We start from the raw sequence: 22,592 nt of genomic DNA on the forward strand, positions 1-22,592 counted from the left end.
AGGACAAAAAGAAAATTACGGCTACATGGGAAGAAAAAGAAGCCACTACCCTGGAAGCCTCTCAGTAGCTGAGAATCCAGAGTTCTTATACAATTAACATTTGCTGGTGACATTGGGACAGTATTTCTATTGTAGAGAGGTAATTTTGTACACATGTGGTGATCATCATGGTTGGATGTTTGCATGTCGGCACACATGTATAAGTGCACAGGTGGAGGCCTGAGGTAGACATCGGGAGTCTTTCTTAATTATTCTCCACTTTATTCAGTAAGTCAGGGTCTCTCAGGTGAACCCAGAGGTCAATGAAGCAGCCTAGCCAGATGGCTTGATCCAGGGATCTCGTGTCCACCTTCTAAGCACTGGAATTACTGCTGAACCACCACATCCAGCCAGCATTGAAGGATCTAGGATCCACACTCTGGAGCCCATACTTACATGGCAAGTGCTTTATCCACTGAGCCTTCTATCTATATCTACATTTATATCTATATCTATATCTATATCTATATCTATATCTATATCTATATCTATATCTATATCTATATCTATATCTATATCTATATCTATATCCATATCCATATCCATATCCATATCCATATCCATACCCATACCCATACCCATACCCATAGCCATACACACACACACACACACACACACACGGGGACAGGGGAGGGGACCGTGAAAGGCACCCTGGATCCTGGTTGAGGAGGCTTGAACCCCCGAGACCCTAAAAGAGATGGTGGGCATTTCCCCTGACTTCCAGGAAACTAGGCCGGTCAGTGGCCGGCAGCCCTTCATAGATTTGTGGCCATCAGTCATATAAGGGCAATACCCCAAACCCCTTTACAAGTAGAGGATGGGACCACAGGTCACATAAGCTTAAGACAGATCTCCATTTTAATGAGATACCTAAAGGCCTGGAGGCTTAGCCAATAAGCTTTCCTTCCCAGACACACTTCCCTGCAAAAGGTATTAGTCTCAGGCCCACCCTGAGAAGCGGGGTATGGTTTTACTCATCCACTTTCTACCATGACAATAAATGCCTTAAAAACATGGACGGCCTCTTTTCATTAGGATCTGCCATGGGGAGGCATGGAGAAGGCCTTTGCCTACAGAGCCACCATTTAATCTCCCGAAGAAAGCCTCCCTGCACTCCCAGCCACCTCCACCACCAAATTCCCCCATGACCATCAAGCCAAAGACTCTCCCCAAGGGACCAGCCAGAGCTCCCTCTCTTTCCCCTCAGCCTAGGGCTAGATCCAGTCCTGTGGGCCCCCATTCCATTCAACACACAATAATTGTGTGCACTTAGGGTTTCACCGTGGAAGAGAAGTGGCCAGCATCCTCTTCTCTCCTGGTCAATCTGCCCCTTCACAGCTGCTGCCAACTCTTGTGTCACAGCTCAGTTAGAACTCTCCTCATCTCAGGCACCAGACTGTCTGTCCCTGAGATCCAGAGGAGACAGTTGCTGCCTCTCTGCTCAGCAATTCACGAGTTCTGGTGACAGTAGAAAGACATATATTTCATATTCCTCCCTTAAGTCATGGAGCAGATGCTATCCCTTGGTCTGGTTTGCATTCCAGAGCCCCCTCTTCTGATTCTATCTGAGCTCTTCTGTTCCCTGTTTCCTGAAGGACTGGCTGGGTTGGAGGACACTGAGTGAGCTCACTACTTTTTCATATACTGGGCATAAAGTTGTTTAAAAAAAATCTCAATCTGTGTGTGTGTGTGTGTGTCTTTGTGTGTCTCTGTGTGTCAGTGTTTATGTATTGTGTGTGTGTTTACAGGTCTGTGTGTGTCCATGTGTATCTCTGTATGTATATGTCTTATGTCATTATCTATGTATCTTTGTGGGTGTGTATGTATGTCCATGTGTATCTCTGTGTGTATATGTCTGTGTGTGTCCATGTGTATCTCTGTATGTATATGTCTTACGTCAGTATCTATGCATCTTTGTGTGTATATATGTGTGTTTATGTGTCTGTGTGTGTCTCAATATGTCAGTGTGTATGTATGTTTATGTGTCTCTGTGTATATATGTCTGTGTGTCCGTGAATATGTATTTGTATGTGCATTTACGTGTCTCTGTGTGGTGTGTGTGTCCATGTGTATCTGTGTGTATATGTCTGTTCATCAGTGTCTATGTATCTTTGTGCATGTGCATGTGTGTGTGTGTGTGTGTGTGTGTGTGTGTGTGTGTGTGTGTTTGTGTTCTGAATGAGGATGAGCCTGTTTTTAGATCAGATCTATCAGGAAGTTACTCTCTCCAGCAAAGCAGACTAAATAGATAAATAGATTGGGTCAGAACAAAGCCAGGCTGCCAACTGCTCAGAGAACTGTAGAGGGCTGCTGGCTGCTGGAGCTGCGTCTCCTTATAATTTAAGAGGGGAGAGCTTCAGAATAATAATCAGGGCGTGCAGACAGAGCTTTGCATAGCTCTAGTCAATTATTCATTAACTAAATATTTGAGTTCTTGCTATAAGCCAGACACCTTGCTAGACACTAAAGATAGAACACTCGGGAAGGCAGATCAAGGTCACTGCCCTTGAGTGGTTTAGTGCGGGATCCTGCGAGTACAGATCTTAAACGTAGAAATCATCCGGGATGCTAGGTGTGGGGTACCATGTTCACAGGAAGATCTCTTTTCCCTGCAACATCACTCAGGCTGCCCGTGTGACCAATGTGACCTGCAGCTTCTGCCTGTTTCAGATTGTCACTCAAAGGGAACATAGCCATGCCATGTCCCCAAGCAGCCTCAGCTTTCCTGAGAGCCTCATAGAGGGAGGAATGGAGGGCTCTTGCCAACAGCCATGTGAATAATCTGTCTTGTGAGCAGAACCTCAAGCACTGGTCAGCTGACGCGGCTGTAACCTGATAGGAAATCCCAAGCCAGGGCTATCCTGCTAAAGCCACAATTACTTTGAAGGAACAAAGTAAGTTAGGGGGCAATTTGTCACACAGCCATAGTGAACTAATGCCAAAGGAGTGACAAAGTTGGGTGGGGCTCATTTTAAGTACACAGTTTGGGATAAGTCTTGCTTGAAAAGGAAATACTGAGAAGTGACAGTTCTGGGGAGATGGTATTGTAGTGCATACCTTTAATCCCAGCACTCAGGAGGTAGAGTCGTGTGGATCATTGAGTTTGAGGCCAGGCTGGTCTACAGAGTGAGCTCCAGGATAGCCCAGAATTCACAGATAAACCCTGTCTTGAGAGAGAAAAAATGGGGCAAGGGGGAGTTCTGGGAGCCAAGCAAGCACATGTCTAGGGGAAGTGTATCCATTCTGAGGAAATGGCTAAGGCTAAGGTCTGAGGAAAGGGTGTGCTGAGAAGTCTGATGGACAGCAGAGGCAGTGTGGTTGGGTGGAGAGGGTAGAGAGCAGCGAGAGGAGACCACAGGAGAGCAGTGGCTAATCGCTACAAGGCAGACATGTGCTAGGGCACCCCAAAAGAGTCACCTCTACCCTCCATCGGGCAATTTCAATTTTGGTGCCCTGCAGGGGTTGATGAGAGAAAGGGAGTAGAGAACAACTCCACAGCTTTGTCACAGTGAGTAAAGGAAACCGGATGTACCAGCGGAAGAGCAACTAGCGTCAAGAAGTGATTCGCAGTTTAGAGGGGACCCACCTACATGTGTGCAAGCTGATGAACCTTTTCTGGAACAACAGAGATGAAGGTTGTGGAAGCTGCTGAAGCCCGTGTTGAAGTGGGGGGGGGTCAAAGATAGAGTGAAGAGCTAGATTTCAGAAAGGCTGAGGGTTCGTCTGTGTTAAAAGGAACAGGTAGCAGTGACCCACACGTAATCTCTCTTTTTCCAATGGAGGAAGGGAAGGATGTGCTCGTAATGCACTGCTGGAAGAGAGAAGAATGCTAAATGGAGCCACTCTCAGCATGTAAGGAAGACAGAGAACGAAAGCCACAGAAGATGCACCTCACACAGCTTGTTTAGAAAGGAAAACAGCAGAATACATAGAAGAGAATCTTTATGTCCAGAATAAACAGGATTGTGAATTGTACCTGATTCCTGGTGTGGGGTGCCCTTTCTAGGGGAGATGTGAAAGCATGTGTATTCACCCCAGGTAAGATACTGATGACGGACCAAAGAAACGCTCCATGCAAGTCCAGGGAACCTACGAGTTTATTTGTATCACTTCCCCAAGCGTGGGCAGGAGTGTCCTTAGTGAAGCCTGGCCACTCAAAGGCAGCTGAAAAGCCTAGCCCCAACTTGGGGGCTGCAGCCCTGCCACTCCCTGTCCTATCTGCAGGCAACTTCCCAGGGCAAGACTTCTTCACCACACCACTAGCTACTGCATTCTTTTTTTTTTTTTTTTTTTTTTTTGGAGCTGAGGACCGAACCCAGGGCCCTGTGCTTGCTAGGCAAGTGCTCTACCACTGAGCTAAATCTCCAACCCCAGCTACTGCATTCTTATAACCTTAGGGAGAGAGAGGGCTTACAAATGTCCTGTTGGGACATTTGAGTCTAATAAGTTCCTGTAACTTCCTGAGCTCGATGCCCCAGTGTAGAGGAATGCTAGGGCAGGGAGGCATGAGTGGGTAGATGGGTGGGGGAACACCCTCATAGAAGCAGGCGGAGGGGGATGGTATAGGGGGTTTCTGGAGGGGAAACTGGGAAAGAGGATAACATTTGAAATGTAAATAAATAAAATATCCAATAAAAAAAAGAAGTTTCTTTGGCTTCTTTATGAAGTCTTATAGAGTCTTCTTATGAACCCCCCCACACCCCCTTCCAGGAGAGAATGAACTAAATTTGGAAGAAAGCTTCACAGCTAATGACTGTCAGTTGATCTTTGTCAACTGTAGCTCTGTATGCATGAGTTAGCAACGTGGTAAACATATAGAATTCTAATTCCAGAATGTGGGCTCATTCTGGCTTAACCAAATTCTACCATCTTCATAATGTCCAAGGTAAAAATAAAATAAAGAGGTATGTAAAGTAGCTAGAACAGGGTCCTTGGAAAGACAGTCTTGGTCGTGGCTTTATCTGATTGCTACATGGACCTCAGAAGGGCTACAGGGTTCATTGGCCACCATGCTGTCCTCTACTGGTCACAGCATTCAGAGCTCGTGCTGTGCCCAACACACAAGAATCTGGACTTGGGAGAGAGGACACCCTTAAGGAATGGAAAGACGTGGTTTCTTCAGAACAAAAAAAAAACATACGTGAAATAAGTATAACACCAGATTTAACAGGTCTAGAAATACTAAATACTGTAGGAGAGGATAGAAGAAGAGGAGGGGGCGAGGGAGGAGGAAGGGCAGAGGAGAGGGAGGGAGGAGGGGACCACGGTTATCAGTTGCCTCTCATTTGCCAGTGACCCTTTCTTTTTTCACCCTTCACATCAAAACCATGACATAGGTGCAGCTCCTTTTAGAATTGAGGACCATAAGGCTTAGGAAGGTCCGAAACTCCCTCCAATCACACCTTGGTAAAGAAGGAGAGTGGAGGAACAGGATAAGGTTCTAAGGATTGATCAAGGAAGTGCTGAACCTGAAATCACAGGACTCAGACCGCCATCAACAACAGGAGACCTGGAAGTCAAAAGTGACCCTACCCACAACCCATTGTGGGGCAGAGGCCTTTGCTTATTAGGAAACCAGAATAACTCACTCCTACTAAGCGGCAGGGCAGCACAGCATCTGGAACTTCCCACTGGGGAACTGCCTCAGTTGACCTTCGACAAGTGATATAGTAGGCTCTAGGGTGAAGGTCAATAGATGCAGAAAGGATTTTGGTTTCAAAGACTATCATGAATCCTTTCTGGCTTCAGAAGACTTGGTTGTTACACTTGTTATTGCCACATGACCTCTGTGACTTGGGTAGTTAATGGGTTCTTGTGTTTCACTGGGCCCAGCAAGGTAACCAAGAACTTGAATTCTGTAGGACCTAGTTTTACATTTATTCTCCATCCTTTTTCTTGTTAACATCTATTTATCTATTTGTAATTTAATCTTGATTAATAATATCTTTATAAGTACCTTAAAAAGGGAAAAAAAGGAGGGTTGTAGAGACACCTCAGCATTAAGAGCACCGACTGCTCTTCCAGAGGCCCTGAGTTCAATTCCCAGCAACCACATGGTGGCTCACAGTCATCTCTAATGGGATCTGATACCCCTTCTGGCTTGTAGATGTACATGCAAATATAGCACTCATTTACATAAAACAAATAAATAAATCTTAAAAGAAAAAAGGAAGAAAGAAAGAGAAAATTAGAACAGAAAACCAGAGACTGCCAGAAGTTTGAGGGAACCTTGAGATGCTAATGAATATCAGATGGGCAGATCTTCATAATCAAGAGCAATAGACGGCACAGAGTAAGTCAAATCAGGCATAGAAACTGAAGCAGAGCGGTACACCAAGGCTGGTGAGCTACAGGAGCCATGGAGCAAGGTGTGCTGAAAGGGCGCTTGGGGGCTCCAGAGAGTAGACTCCTGTATGAATGGTGGGCAAGGGTGTTTGACACCACACAGATTCCCAGGCATACTCCACTTTTTTCTTGAGGGAAGGCTGGGTGGAGGATGAAGGAGAACACACATCCTTGCTGTGTGGCTGTTCATTGTCAATGGTTTGGAAAACCCAGGTTCCTAGTGCTATGCTAGGATTGGGGTTCTGGTCTTGATACTTGAAGTGAGTTTTTAGGTATGTGTTATTAACATGTATAGATTTATATAGCACAGAAGTGATGGTTTGAATAAGAATGGCCCCATGGGCTCATATATTTTAATGCTTAGTCCCCAGTTGGTAAAACAGTGTGGGAAGGACTAGGAGGTGTGGAAGAGGTGTGTCATTGGGGGTGGGCTTTGAGGTCACAAAGATCCTCACCACTCCCAATTAATACCCACTCTTCTTGCTGTCTCAATACATAAGCTACTACTCCAGCACTGTGCCTGACAACCTGCTGCTGCCATGCTCCCCATAATGATGGCCATGGACTCTATTAGCCTTGGGAATGGTGAGCCACAATTAAATGCTGTTTTCTATAAGTTGTCTTGACCATGGTGTCTTGCCAGGGGCCAGCCCTGGAGGTTCTTCTTTCTTGTTGGTTCTGACAGTGGAGAGGGAAGACTTCTCTTATGAGACATTTAGGGATGCTGTATAATAATAAAATGTTCACTTGCCTTAAGTCTAAGTCTCTTTGCTACTGTATCTGACCTGCCTGAGTTCCCTTGAGGCCAGAAATAACTTGGCACTTCATTGTAAAACAGCAGGGGGTGGGGGTTAAGTAAAGTAGTCTTTGTTCTATCTCTACAGGAACTATGAGGCTCTAAGTCCCAGTCTGCTAGTTGAAGTCTCAAGAAGAAAAGGGACACATTGAAAAATGATTTTAGCCTTTATTTCTAAGTTCTTCAGTTCTCCAAAAAAATTTTTATAAAAGTTCTCCTCCAAAAAGTTCTATCTGCTCGCTTCTTCTAATTTTGCTCTTTCTTCGTGCTCTGATGTCACAGAATGTTCTTACTCTCCATGCCTTTACTCCCAATGCTTTTTCTCCCTGTCTTTACTTCTAAGTCTTTCTTGAGTTTAGTTCTGTCTAAAAAAGTTTTTTCCTCTCTATCCTCAGCACTTATACATCTTTTAGAATACATGATCACATGGTAAAAAGTTCACCACAAGTTTACACATAAATTCAAAGCATAAATTGAATAAAAAGTTTACAACAGAGAATCTTTACATGCATATCCATTAGGAGTAATTATCTGGCTAAACATTCACCAGCTTTACAAGTTCATGGAGAGTTAAAAACCATAACTATTGTGACTAGGTATTAGTGATGTTTTGTATAGATAAACCCAGTCAATATTTTATCTTCTCTCCTTGCACCTATAGTAAATTGATAGTTCTCTTTTTATGACCTTTGGTTAATTGCTAATTTACAACCTCTTGGAGTGTACTCTAAGTTGTAGATGCTTTCTTGCTATCTCAGAAGAAAATACTGGCAGAATACTCATTGCAGTTCTGATTATCAGAGAGAACTTAATAGCAGTCCTATTATAAAAGAGCTTAGTAATTACTAATATAATTTTAGGAATTCTTATAGGATCATCATTAAGAACTAAGAAGTCATCTATTTGTCTATACAGCTTCTCTGCAAGACAGTACATCTTTGTTGTTCTGTAGAAATGTGCTCAAAAGGGTGGGCTAATACCCAGCCATATATATATATATATATATATATATATATATATATATATATATATATATATATATATTTCCTGAGATGGGTTGACCATGGATTAAAATCTATGACTGGTTTGTTCCTTTAGGCAAGGCAGAGGAGAATGTCATTTTAGGAAAGATTCCTGATATTAATATGCTTTTCCTGTTATTATTAAACTAGTTTTTAGCTGTTCCTAGATGGTTCCTAGCAGTTTCTCTTCAAAACAGTAGAAAAGTAACTTAGATAAGTGTTCAAATTCTCTGATCTTACAATACTGAAAAATAAAAGGTGAAGCCTCCAGTTGACCTCTATGGCTGCATGAAGTCCAGCCTTTTACTGAAATTCACTTCTCAGTTTCCCCTAGCAGCCCATGAAAAGCCCACTTGATCCAAAAATCCTTTTTGTCACATGTTATCTCATTTAGAATTCTTGACCAGAATGTCTTAGTTACACTTTCTATTGCTGTGAACAGACACCATGATCAAGGCAACTGTTATAAAAGAAAACATTTAATTGGGGCTGGCTTACAGTTTCAGAGGTTTAGTCCATTATTATCATTGAGAGAAACATGGCAGCATGCAGGGAAACATGGTGCTAGAGAAGGAGCTGAGAGTTCTACATTGTGATCTGCAGGCAGCAGAAGTCTTTGCTTGAGCATAAGACGCCTCAAAGCCTATGCCCACAGTGACACACTTCCTCTAACAAGATCACACCTACTCCAACAAGGCCTCACCTCCTAATAATGCCACTTCCTATGGGCCAAGCATTCAAACACATGGGTCTATGGGGGCCATTCCTATTCAAATCACCACACAGAATATCAAGGTTCAACCTCTTATTGTCATATTTTGTCCTCTTATAATCCAATGAAGCATTTCTCTCCACACGCTGCCTTAAATATGCACATGACCATACTCCTTAACTGCCAAGCATGACCAACACCAGTTGGAAGGAGCCAATAAATGGCCCTACAACAAGAGAACATGGTGGTGGTAGTGGTGGCTTAATTTGACCCAGCCTTTAGCCCTTTGAAAGAATACCTAAAGAAGCTCATTGGGAGAGGGAAAGACTTATTTGGGATCCTGACTTCAGATGTTTCAGTCCAGGATTATTTGACTCCATTTGGGCGGTGACTCTGGTGAGGCAGACCACCTTTGTAGAGAACGGTGAAGTGTGGCTGCTGTGCTTAGTTCATGGTGGCTTGGTAGGGGAAGGAGAGGCAGAGAGAGAATATGAATCAGAATGTGTTGGAAGCCACATGATCCAGTCCTTTTTCCTTTTCTTTTTTTTTTTTGAAGGTTTATTTATTTTATGTATATGAGTACATGTCACTGTTCAGACACAGCAGAAGAGGGCATCAGATCCCATTGCAAATGGTTGTGAGCCACCATGTGATTGCTGGGAATTGAACTCAGGACCTCTGGAAAAGAAGTTAAGTGCTCTTAACCACTGAGCCATTAATCCAGCTCAATGGCCCAGTCCTTTAGGATTGTCTGTAATCAACTAAAGCCCCACTTCTTTAGTTTCTATCACTTTGCAAAATAGCCCATCAGATTATGAGCCCATCAATGGATGAGTCCTTTGGGGGCTATTTTTGGTTCAAATCTTAACACCGACAAACACCTCAGGTATGTCTGGCCCTACTTCCAGCAGACATTGAATGCTTCTCTCCATATCAGAGACACCTTATTTCTCTGATTCCAGAGATAAACATGCCCATATATTGACTTCCATTCTCTGACTGGGTCCATTGGGGCCCTTATTTTGTAATTAGACTGACTTGTTTACTCTATACTGCGTCAAGACATGTGGCACATCACAACCACTCAGTCCACATTCTCTGCAGTCTGTTCTTTGGTGTTTAGTGAAGGAGAGTCAAGCCTCTCATATGATACCTATCATAACCTGGTCTCCTTTTCTCAGTAAACAAATGCTTGAAAAACAGCCGTGTGCCTTTTTAATTCTTCAGGTAGTCAGCCACACTCCAGAGAGGTGATCCGAATGAAACCTTACTGCCTAGGGTAGGCCTTCCTGAGGACAATGAATGAACACATCTTCCATTTTGCCCAACCCAAAGACCACCAAGACCAGCTCAGCGCACAAGGTAGGTCCTGCCTCCCACATCTTCACTTCCCTGGTAGAACTGTTTAAAGGTCCCCAAGGGGCAGTTTTCAGTCCTAGACATATTGATAACACACTACATGGCAATCTACTAACTTCCCCTCCATGACTTCTTCATAGCATCTATTCCTGATTCTAATCCTCATACTCGGCCAAGCAGCAAAATGTCTCACACAGAGAAAGCAAATATATGAAAATGCCTAACTGGCAAGCTATCAAGTTATTGTCAATGTATTACAGGTATGTCTGCAATATCATATTGCCTACATTTTCTTCAATGAGAATTTGATGGTTTGTAGCTTAAGGTTACTGTCTCTTTGTGTAGTTATATTGAGAATGATGGTAAATGATCACTTTATAACCTTCATGTTAGGCAGCGAGTGAGTACTAGGCTGATTCCAGAGAAAGCCAGCCAGCCTTACTTCAGATCCTAAGGACTGAAATAACCATGGGAGCTATGTTGACTAAATCAGACTTCTGAAGTATGGAAAGACGAGTTCCCAAACAGCCAGTACTCAAGGACCTTCCTGAGCCATCATTATCCTCTGTCTCTGTCTCTGTCTGTCTCTGTCTGTGTCTGTGTGTGTGTGTTCTGTGTGTGTGTGTGTTTTCTCTGTGTGTGTGTCTCTGTGTGTGTATGTTCTCTCTCTCCCTCCACCTGTCCCCCTCCTCCTCTCTCTGTGTGTGCACATGCATGTGTCATCCCCCCCCTCTCTCTTTCTCCCCCTCAGTTCTTACTCTTGTTTCTGGCTAAGTTATTGAATGCTCATCTCTGTGCTGTTCTCATCTCTATTTGTATGCATTGCCTCCAAACTTTAAGAAAATCCTGTGTAGTAGACATAATTTTCATGTTATATAGGTACTGTTCAAGTTTAGAAAGGCCATGCCTTGTCTAAGCCACATAGACAAGCGACAGAACTGGGATCCAAATGGACATCATCTCGTTTAAAGCTTTTTCTTTCTTGTTTCTGTCCTGGCTATTTCCGAAGAGAAGGAATCTTAGTCATCCCTATATAAATCATAATCAAATTGAGATAATGCAGCAATTTGGATAGGGAAAGTTTGGTTTATGATGTTATTAACACAACAGGTATGATGGTTGATACTGATTGTCAAACTTGACAGGATCTAGAAAGAAAGGAATGAATCATGATCACATCTATGACAGATTTTTTCAAATGGATTAGCTAGTGTGATGGTTTGTGTATGCTTGGGCTAGGGAGTGACACTATTAGGTGTGGCCCTGTTGAAATAGGTGTGTCACTGTCAATGGGCTTTAAGACCCTCATCCTAGCTGCCTGGAAGCCAGTCTTCTCCTAGCAGCCTTCAGATGAAGATGTGGAACTCTCAGCTCCTCCTGAACCATGCCTGCTATGTTCCCACCTTGGTGATAATGGACTGAAACTCTGAATCTGTAAGACAGCCCCAATTAAATGTTATCCTTAAAAGAGTTGCCTTGGTCATGGTGTCTGTCTATAGCAGTAAAACCCTACCTAAGACAGCTAGCATTGGAAAACTCAGCCTAGATGTGTGTGGCACTCAGGTTTTGAATAGAAGAAGAAGAAGAAGAAGAAGAAGAAGAAGAAGAAGAAGAAGAAGAAGAAGAAGAAGAAGAAGAAGAAGAAGAAGAAGAAGAAGAAGAAGAAGAAGATGATAAGCAGGGCTCAGGCATTCCTCTCTCAGCTTCCTGCCTGCGAGGAGAACAGACCAGCGGCCACGTCTCCCATTGTAGTCCCACCATGTTGGACAGAACCACAAACTGTAAGCCAAAATTAGCCCTTTTTCGGTTTGTTTGTTTTTGTCTTTTGATGTTTTGTCTATCATAGAAACAAAGAAGGTAACTAATGCAACAGGAAATCAGTGTGAGGAGGAATTCGCTTGTAAAAAAATAGCAACAAGGGGTTGAGGATTTAGCTCAGTGGTAGAGTGCTTGCCTAGAAAGCACAAGGCCCTGAGTTTGGTCCCCAGCTCCGAAAAAAAGAAAAAAATAGCAACAAACTCCAACTCAATGATGAAGTGAGCCATTTACTTTTTTATTTATTACATATTTTTAATGAGAAAGGAAGCTGATTAGGTATTTTGCAAGCACAAGTACAGAACAACTGGCGTGAATGGACTGTGTACTCCAATGGAGACACCAGCAGTTGCCCAGAAACTGAGTGAGTTTATTATACACCTGTGAGGGAGGAGGTAGGAAGTGGGTTAATTGTACACAGATGAATGAGAAGGTGGGTTTATTATCTACACAGGAAGAAGGAAGCTGATCTCTGTAGAGGATCTGTCTAGGAGCAGCAGTCTTAGGCTGTAAACACCGGGATGGGGAAGCTACCGTCAGTTCTGCTACACACACTGTCGATGTTCATATGCTGACTATGGAAGACTTTCCTATTTCCCCGAGCCTGACCTGAGGAAGGCTTGGTCATTCCCATGAGTCTGAGGCCCAAGGGTCCTTGACATGGCTGCGCTCATGTCAACAGTACATGTTCACTCAGGACTTCATCTGCTCCCTACAATACCCAGGAAAGCTATGCTTTAATGTGGACCAAGAAATAAAGAAATCTGAAGACAAGCAAGCTAAGGCCATTTACAGCCACCAACCCAAAGCTACAGAAGACACTGAGAGGGATGGTATGCCCAGAGGAGGAAAGAATCCTTAATAATGAGAGCACAGGGATAAATTTAAGGAGAGATTAGACAAGCAAAGGCAAAATGAAGGTAGGAAGTAACCCGTCATATCCAATGTGGTAAACCAGAAAACTCAGGACTAATATGAGACATAGGGAGGAACGTATGTAATCTATGCCAAAATAACAACCACTGAAACTATATGAAGTAGTAACGCCTCTCAATAATAACTTTACCTGTAAGTTATTTCAACTCAATAACTATAGATACAGGGTAACTGACTTCGTTAAAAACAACAACAGAGTAACGGCATTGAAAAACAAACAAAACAAAAACAGAACAGTACAACTGCCTTCTATCTCCGAGAAACATGTCTCATAGACTTAGAATTAAAGGATGGAAGTCAATCTATCAAGTGCACAAATGTAAAAAACAAGCTGGCTCTGCCACTGTGATATCTGATAAGCCAGATTTTAGATAAAAATTAATCAGACATGATAAAGAAGACCACAGCAGGCTGGAGAGATGGCTCAGCAGTTAAGAACACTGCCTTCTCCCCCAGAGGACCTGAGTTCAATTCCCAGCAACCACATGGTGGCTCACAACCATCTGTAATGGGATCCGATGCCCTCTTCTGGTGTGTCTGAAGACAGCTACAGTGTATCCACATACACAAAATAAATAAATAAATAAATCTTAAAAAAGAAGACCACAGCATATTTAATAAATGAAACAATTAATCAGGAGATATAAGACTTTAAATGCATGTACAAACTACGGGGCACATAATTTCATAACCATGGGTGTGAAGGTCAGATAGATTCTGAGCAATAACAATAACAGTGAATGGTATCAATATCCAATCCTCATCCATACTTAAAATAGTGAAGAAACTTCAACTGAATCACAGATCATAGCCTCAACAGACATATGTAGGTTATTTCATCCAACAGTTAAGGAACACACGTTCTCATCAGCCACTCATGAAACCACCTCTGAAGAGACCACAAAGCAAGGCTTAATAGAAAAGAAACAAAAATAAGCCCTTGGATCTTTGCAGATAGTACAGTATAACTAGAAAGCATATCAAAACTAAGAAGCCATGGGAGGTACACAAAATCCAAGAACTCTCGAGTAAAGAGTAGGTCACTAAAGAAACCAGATTGAGTTGAAAAGGCCCCAGAATTCAATGCTAATAAAAGCAGAACTTGTGGGGTTGGGGATTTAGCTCAGTGGTAGAGCGCTTGCCTAGGAAGCGCAAGGCCCTGGGTTCGGTCCCCAGCTCCGAAAAAAAAAAAGAACCAAAAAAAAAAGCAGAACTTGTGAGAAGCTTGGGGATGAAGCTTGGGGAGCTCTAAGACAGAAGTTTACAGCTGAGATGGCTCACATGAAACAATCAGAAAGCTCTCAACAGAGAGCTCAGGTCCTAGGAAAACAAGGCAGAGCTGAAAGAAAAGGTGGATGCTAAGAAATAAAGGCTAGTACAGAAATACTTGAAGGAGTCCCAAGAAACAACATGTAGAGCCTATCAAACTAAAAGTTAATTCTTTGAAAGAGAAACAAGACTGACAAACCCTTAGCCAGATTAGCAAAAAGAAAGAGAGAGAAAACCCAAATTAACAGAATTGGAGATGAAAGGGGGCTGTTACGACAGATTCCAATGAAACCAAGAGGATTGCTAAGGAATAGTTTTGACAGATATATATCAAAAAGCTGAAAAAAGAATAAAATTACCAAGTTCATACAATCCATATTTTATTTTATCTTATCTTATTTTCTTTTTTTTTTTATTGGGGGTGGGGTTCTTTTTATAGCCCTGGAACTCATCCTGTAGATAAGGCTGGCCTTGAACTCACAGATCTGCTTGTCTCTGCCTCCTGGTACCACCACACACCCAATTTTCAAGATCCACCAATTTTAAACTGAGAAGATAGAAATAACTTAAGCAGACACTAAACAGTCAATAAGACTGAAGCAGTAATTGAAAGATCCCAACCCTTTTCCTCCAAAAAAAAAAAAAAAAAAAAAAAAAAAACCCTAAGACTGGACAGATTTACTGCTGAATTCTACAAAACCTTAAGTCTGGCCTAACGTGAGTATTTCTCACACTGCCCAGCAGTGTAAAGGGATAACAAACAACCAAACGTAGTCTAAAGCCAGCCCTGCCCTGGTACCAAAACTGGGTGAGGCCATGGCAAAGAAAGAAACTAGATCATTTTCCTTATGTAAAAGTTCTCAGCAAAGACAAACCGTATTCAAGAATATATTAAGGGCTCAAACATCATGACCAAGTTGGTTTCATCCCAGTAATGTGAGGTTGGTTTAAAATGTGCAAATCAGGCTGTGTATGGTGGCATGATCTTTAGTCCCAGCACTGGGGTGGCAGAGACAGGCAGGTCTCTGAGTTTGAGGCCAGCTTGGTCTACAGAGCACATTTCAGAACAGCCAGGGTGGTAGCTAGCCTGTCTTGGAAAAAAGTACAAACCTATAAATGTCATACACTAGATAGACAGACTTAAGGACTTAAGAGAATCACGTGATATTTACAGGCAACATGATCTATACTTTAAAAGACCCCAAAGACTCTACCAGAAAGCTTTTAGACCTGATACACATTCCAACAAAGTAGTAAGATACCAAATCAATATACAAAAATTCTATGATAATAAACTTGCCAAGAAAGAAATCAGAAAAATAAAATACCACTCACAAGAGCATCAGAAAAACACCACGAAGAACCCTAACCAAGGAGATGAAACCCTTAAGAATCCAGAAAAAGCAACTGAAGAAGAAACTATAAGTTGGAGAGATCTCCTACACTCAGAGAATGGCAGAACTAATATTGTAAAAATACTGTATTACCAAAGTGATCTACAGGTTCAACATAATTCCCACCAACTTCCCAATGATATTCTTCACAGAAATGAAAAGACAATCCTAAAGTTTATATGAATCACAGACCCTGAATCGCCACAGCTTCCTGAGTAGCAGGAGCAGTGGGAGAGACATCACAACACTTGACCTTAAATTTTTTTAGTTGTTTTTTTTTTTTTATTGTTTTGTTTTCAAGACAGGTTTTTTGGTTTTTTTGGTTTTTTTTTTGTTTGTTTGTTTGTTTGTTTTTATAGTCCTGGCTATCCTGGAACTCGCTCTGTAGGCCAGGCTTGCCTCAGACTCCGAGGTCTGTCTGGCTCTGCCTCCCAAGACCTACAACCAAAACCACACGGCCATAGTGTGATAACTATGCCAAGAACATCAGGGGGGAAAAAGGCAGCTTTTTTAACAAACATCATTGGGAAGAGAAAATATGTACATGTAGATGCTAGATCCATATCTCTCACCCCTGTATGAAAATCAGTTTAAAATGTATCAGATGACTCAATGCAAGACTGGAAACTTTGAAAGCTCTAGGGGCAAACACAGGTTAGAGAACTGAAAGATACAGGTACAGGCAAGGACTTTGTAAAATAAGGACTCTAAGAGCTCAAGGTGTAACCCCGACTGACAGACAGGACCACAACAATTGTAAAAGCTTTTCTGCACAGCTAAGGAAGCAGAGAAACAGCCTACATAAAGGGAGAAAATGTTGCCAGTCACACACAAACAGAGGACTAATGGGTAGGATATACAAAGGACTACAAAAGCTGTAAGAAAACATCCAGTCGACATATGGGATAATGAACTCAGTGGACCACTCTCAAAAGAAGAACTACTAGGGGTTGGGGATTTAGCTCAGTGGTAGAGCGCTTGCCTAGGAAGTGCAAGGCCCTGGGTTGGGTCCCCAGCTCCGAAAAAAAGAACAAAAAAAAAAAAAAAAAAGAACTACTAATGGCCAGTATTTGAGAAAGTGTACAACAACCATATCAGTCAGGAAAATGCAAGTTAAACTGTTTGGGAAATTCCATCTCTGCTGTGCCAGCTCCATTGGAGCCTGTCTGACATGAAACAATCGTGGTCAGCAGGCCAGAGATACATGTTCCTCAGAACTTGGTCTCCTGGAGACACTTGGCCACTTCCTGCTCGACTCTCTGCCTAGCTCATTCGAATCAGTATGATCGGGAGTTACATATCGGCTCTTTTGTTTCTTTTTCTATTAACAGGAACATCGTGACCTGATTTGGTCTTTATGGACCATGCCTCTTTTGAAAGCACTAAAAAATTAAGTAGAAACAGAGTGAAACTCTGTTGTGATCAATAACTTACAGCAGGAAGAATTAACTGTGAAAAATCCAGACCTCCTAGATAGTGAAAGAATTAAGGGGCTAGCTATTAGAGGGGAAAGTCCAGTCAATTATAAAAAAAAACCCAAACATTTAGGAATTCCTATCAAGTAGTTACATGGAAGAAAACATTATTTAACTAGAGGAAGGTGGTGGGCCCCTCCTTTAGGTAAAGATAGCATGAGTAGATACAGGACTACTATGGAGCCATTGCCCTACACAGGGATATATGATGAAGAAGGTGATAGATGGGTTAACATTGATGGAAAGAGTATTATATTATTCTTTAAATTTTATAGAACACTTGGCCAGATCACGTCCCTGTGCTTGCCTATTATCAAAAGGAACTTTCCTATCTTTAAAAAGACAATTACATGAATTTTGGCTAAGAGAGTGTAAAAGACTAAAGATTCCTTACAGCTGGCTGTCCTGTTGTTATCCGAGAGATGATATTTAGAGATTGAGGTAAATGAGGTTTACGACCACCGTCTGTCACCAGTCTGATTCTCAGGATAATTTATTTCCTGTCTTGCTTTCTGTTCTGAACTTCATGTATACTGTTAAACTTTTTCTTGGTTATTGTTTTAGTGTACCCTGGCAAGGGACCAAAAAATTAGCTCCTGTTCAAACGTTGTATATAACCACAAAGCAGATTTCAGTAAAATTGCAGCAGATTCAAACCACCCTGAGTGTGCTGTGTCTGTCATTGCGTCGAACCTGTGCCTTCCTGAGTACCAGAGCCCTGCTTCTCCCACGGTGTCCTCCGAGTGGTCCGTGGCACATCTCAGAATTCCACGCCAATCATAAAGGTGATCACCAAACAAGCAAACAACAACAAATGGTGAATAAGGATGTAGGGGAAGAAGCCCAGAACGGTGCTGATGGGACTGCAAACTGATGCTGCCACTAACCACGGGAGTGAGTGTGGACGTTCATTGGAAAGCTAAAACTTAAAACTACTGTAAAAACCTGGCCATATACCACTCCTCGTTGTGTAGCTAAAGTACTCTCAGTTGGCATACCACAAACACACATGCATGGTCTTCTTCACCGTGCGGTTTACAAGAACTGAAAAATAGGACAGGACCAGCCTCGCTGCCCATCAATGTATGGATGGATAAAAAAATGTACATATCACAACAGAACTCAACCATAAAAAAATGTGATGCGCACACATATGCATATGCATGTGTGTGTGTGTGCACGTGCGTGTGTGTGTGTGTGTGTGTGCTGAGCTGTTAAGGAAGCATACAGAAGGTAGAATGCTCATGGAATACATATGACAGGAAGGACAGAAAAGAGGACTATTTGGGGAAGGAATGAAACCAGTAATAAGGGGCAAGGACGATGGAGAAGACAGTGAGGAGAGATGGACTAGAACAGAGTATAATGGCGTGTATGGAAATACCATAGTAAAACCCATTACATTGTGTGCCACTTAAAAACACTAATTAAATAACCCCAAGCATCAGATATGGCCACACAGAAGCTCACACACAGGACTGAAATGACTTGCTTTTTTTACTTCTGGTAGAATCAGTGTTTCAAGACATTTTTGGCAGCAGAAATCACAGACTAGAAGGGAGGGTGGAGACAGGGAAGAGAGCTGCACACTGGGGTGCAGTGAGGAATGAACCTGGTTAGGGTAGTGGTGTGCAACAGGGCGTCCTCCCAACACCGAGGGACAACGCCCCAGTGGAGAAGGATTTCTGCAGCATCATTTTCTCAAAGGAACCCAACACAATCTCGGGGTCACCTCCTTTTCAAGATCCACTCATCTGCTGATCTCTGCCGGTGGCACGATCCTAAGGTGCCTGAAGGATCTCGGACTTCTCCATATGTCCCAAGGGGAAATCTGTCCACTGCTTTCAGGGTTGCTTCCCTGTTACCTCAGGCTAACAGCAGACACCGGAGCCTGCTTCTCTATCTAGGCCATCCTCTAAGCAACCTGACCTTCCTCCTGGAGACAGGGAATGAAACAAGAGAGGAACATTTGCAAGGCACCCACAACAAGTTTGCAGAGCAAGAACATAAGTTACTAAGAGACTTCTCCAGCCAGAGTCATGGAGACTTGATTGCTGGGCTCAGCGTGCTCTTGTGTTTTAAATATTCCACTTGTTTGGTGTCTAATTTCCTTCTCTTAATGGACCCTTCTCCTCATAAACCTTCACGTCTTGGCTTTCTGCTTTTTTTTTCTCCTGTGTATTCTAAGGGGGCCTTCTCATAAGCCCTCCGGGGTGAGTGTGCGAACCACCACAAGCTTCAAGCTGCGCCGTGCACCACAGCTCCTGCTCACAAAGGCGGGCACCGCTTTCATCTTCTGAAAGATCAGCTTCTTGGAAGAAGCTGTGGGGAATAGCAGAGCGAAGAAGGGGATTCGGGAGAGTAAAGAGACCCAGGGAACAGGGTGTCTCCTACTCCTCACCTCCTCTCCCAGCTGCCAGAAGAAACACGCTTCTGGTTGGCTTTGATTTTCCCGGAACTCAATGCAGATCAGGAGCAAGTGCCCTCTAGTGGAGGTCAGAGACGTAATTCCTCAAGTCCTCAGAGAAGGATGCCAAGGGGGGAAAAATGCCTTCATCATTAACACCTAGAGGAAAAGGCTTCCTCCCTTGGGTGCACAGAGGAATGTGTGCTGCTTTCGCAGGGCAAATAATGTCGGGCACCAGCAGTAGACACAGTCCCCTCTATGGGGAGCTTTGTGCACTGCAAACCAAAATGGTCCACACTGGGGACAATGGCCTCATCTCTCTGGATCATGAAGTGAGAGCTTCACGATTTGCTGAAATGGCTTTCTGTGCCGATTATTCTCCTCAGCAAAGAAGAGCTGCGGTACATTTCTATATCTGCGACTTCCCTCTTAGGTCCAGTACTTATTCTCAACAAGCATAGTAATAATGCTACTTTATCTAGTGTTTATACCACATTTGCATATAGTACTGCATACTCTCATTTTCTAAAATGCACCACACGGCCTTCCCATGACTGCTGACATCACCATGTTCCCATGAGACCGATCCACCTATTCAACGGTAACAGAAATTGTGACGTCAGTGACATGTGGACATCATCTGTCCCTCCACTTTCTCATGAGATGGACACGGTTCAAATATTGGTAAAAGTTCTTTCACTCTTTGTAGCTCCTCCTCCAAACTCCTTCAGGTACCTTCTCCCTCTCTCTTTTTCTATATTAAAACCTCGACTAGATAAAGATAGGGAATGACCAATACATATGCAGTCTGTGACTAACAAGACACTATTTGCCCAAATGTGCCCTTTGCATTTCAAAAGCAGCTTCTAGATGTAACACCGAAGAGACATACAACAAAAGAACATGTAGATGTGTTGGATTTTATACAGGTTAAAAACATTCTTTAAATTAAAGGGCACTATTCACTGTAGTGAAATGGCAATGACCATGATAGCAACGGTCTTTGAAAATCATGTATTTGATAAAGAATTGATTGATATCAAACATATATAAAGAGCACCCATAACACAACAATATGAACAGCAGATAATTAAATTTTAAGATTTTGGTGAAAGGACTCATACACATCTTTCTCCAAAGAAGAAACACAACCAACACCAAAAGCACATGAGAAAAGAGAAAAGTGGTTCAATACCACTAACCATTAAGAAACTGAGAACGACTCTAATGAGATGTCACAGTGCGCCCACAAGGATGGGTGCCATAAAACAAACAAGTATAGATACTGATGTCAAATAAATGGAGTCACACACATCAAGGCTGGAATGTAAAACAGGGTGGTCACCATGGGAACTACCCCAGGGGCTCTTCAGAAAGTGAAACAGAATAACCATCCATTCACTAACCCTGTGCATGGACACAAATCCAACGCACTGAACACCAAGACTGAGCAGGTATTTGCTCATCCATGTGCATGGCAACATTGCTCACAATATTAAGAGGTGAAAGTAACCCAAGTGACAGTCGATGGATGAATGGACACAACACCTTGCTTTGTCCCGCGCTATCGTCTCGCCAGCAAGAACGCGCACAGACACCAGGATCCTTCTGCAGCAAAGCATTTATTACATCTTGAAGAGGAGAGACCCGGGGCCCAGAAAGGCGCTGCTTATAAAACCCTAGCACAGCGCGCCCACACCTGATTGGTCACTTACCCATGATCTCATAGGCACGCCCCGGCAAAGACCTGGCGTGAACACACTCTTGCACATGCGCACACAGCTAACTTCCTGAAAGGAAGTCAGGCTGGCGCGGCGGAAGCCAGCGCCATCTTGTAATGGCTAATGCTATCCCGGCTTTCCACGTGGGGCGCAGTGGAAGCCAGCGCCATCTTGTGGTGGCGAATGTTTTTTTGCGGCTTTCCACATCTCCCCCTTTTTGTTTTACTAGAATGAGGCTGGTCTAGGCCTCTGCAGTTACGTCCATCTACTGTGGCTCCTGTCTTAGGTCGTTCCTCTATGTCACAGCCTTATCCGTCGTAGGGTAACCCTATCACCACCGGGCCCCGTGTCTTAGATTGGTCTGTGCATGCGGAAAGTTGCCCGTCTCTGGATACCGCAGTGCTGTGTGACAATAACTGTTAAACGACCTAGGGCGAACTCTACAAAAGAGGCCAGCCAGAAAATGAGTTAGTGGGGAAATCATGATCACCCTATCGCGTGTAATGAGGAAACCTCAGCGATGTAGAAGGGCTGATCAAAGAATCATTGAGTCTCTCTCAGGCAAAGATTAAAACAGAGACTGAAGTAACACCCATTCAGAGCCTGCCCCACATGTGGCCCATACATATACAGCCACCCAATTAGACAAGATGGATGAAGCAAAGAAGTGCAGACCGACAGGAGCCGGATGTAGATCGCTCCTGAGAGACACAGCCAGAATACAGCAAATACAGAGGCGAATGCCAGCAGCAAACCACTGAACTGAGAATAGAACCCCCATTGAAGGAATCAGAGAAAGAACTGGAAGAGCTTGAAGGGGCTCGAGACCCCATATGTACAACAATGCCAAGCAACCAGAGCTTCCAGGGACTAAGCCACTACCTAAAGACTATACATGGACTGACCCTGGACTCTGACCACATAGGTAGCAATGAATATCCTAGTAAGAGCACCAGTGGAAGGGGAAGCCCTGGGTCCTGCTAAGACTGAACCCCCAGTGAACTAGACTGTTGGGGGGAGGGCGGCAATGGGGGGAGGGTTGGGAGGGGAATACCCATAAGGAAGGGGAGGGGGGAGGAGGAGGGAATTTTTGCCCGGAAACCGGGAAAGGGAATAACACTCGAAATGTATATAAGAAATACTCAAGTTAATAAAAAAAAAAAAAAGAATCATTGAGTCTCTCTCATCCCAGTGCAATGGATCCACAAATCCATGGGGTGCAAGAGCAGAGAACTCAGATACCGACTAATTCCTGAGCGTAGATAACCAAATTCCAGTGGAGGCCCCTTGTTCAATGGCCAC

The 22,592-nt window shown here is 43.2% G+C and overlaps 1 long non-coding RNA gene across 3 annotated transcripts in view; it reads left to right on the forward strand.

The window, feature by feature from the left end:
• The first annotated feature begins 4,863 nt into the window (after positions 1 to 4,863).
• LOC102553665 (uncharacterized) overlaps positions 4,864 to 22,592 on the forward strand; it is a 50,151-nt gene continuing 32,422 nt past the window's right edge. For 2 of the 3 annotated variants that reach the window (XR_015676605.1, XR_015676598.1), the window contains exons 1-3: positions 6,858 to 6,969; positions 10,142 to 10,276; positions 10,414 to 10,533. This is a non-coding gene — a long non-coding RNA (uncharacterized LOC102553665). Of the gene's footprint in view, positions 4,925 to 6,857; positions 6,970 to 10,141; positions 10,277 to 10,413; positions 10,534 to 22,592 lie in introns of those variants that run through there. The other variant, XR_015676616.1, reaches the window with a different exon arrangement.

The sequence above is a fragment of the Rattus norvegicus genome, chromosome 2 (assembly GCF_021556685.1).
Source record: "Rattus norvegicus strain SHRSP/BbbUtx chromosome 2, alternate assembly SHRSP_T2T, whole genome shotgun sequence".
NCBI classification, from domain to species: Eukaryota; Metazoa; Chordata; class Mammalia; order Rodentia; family Muridae; genus Rattus; species Rattus norvegicus.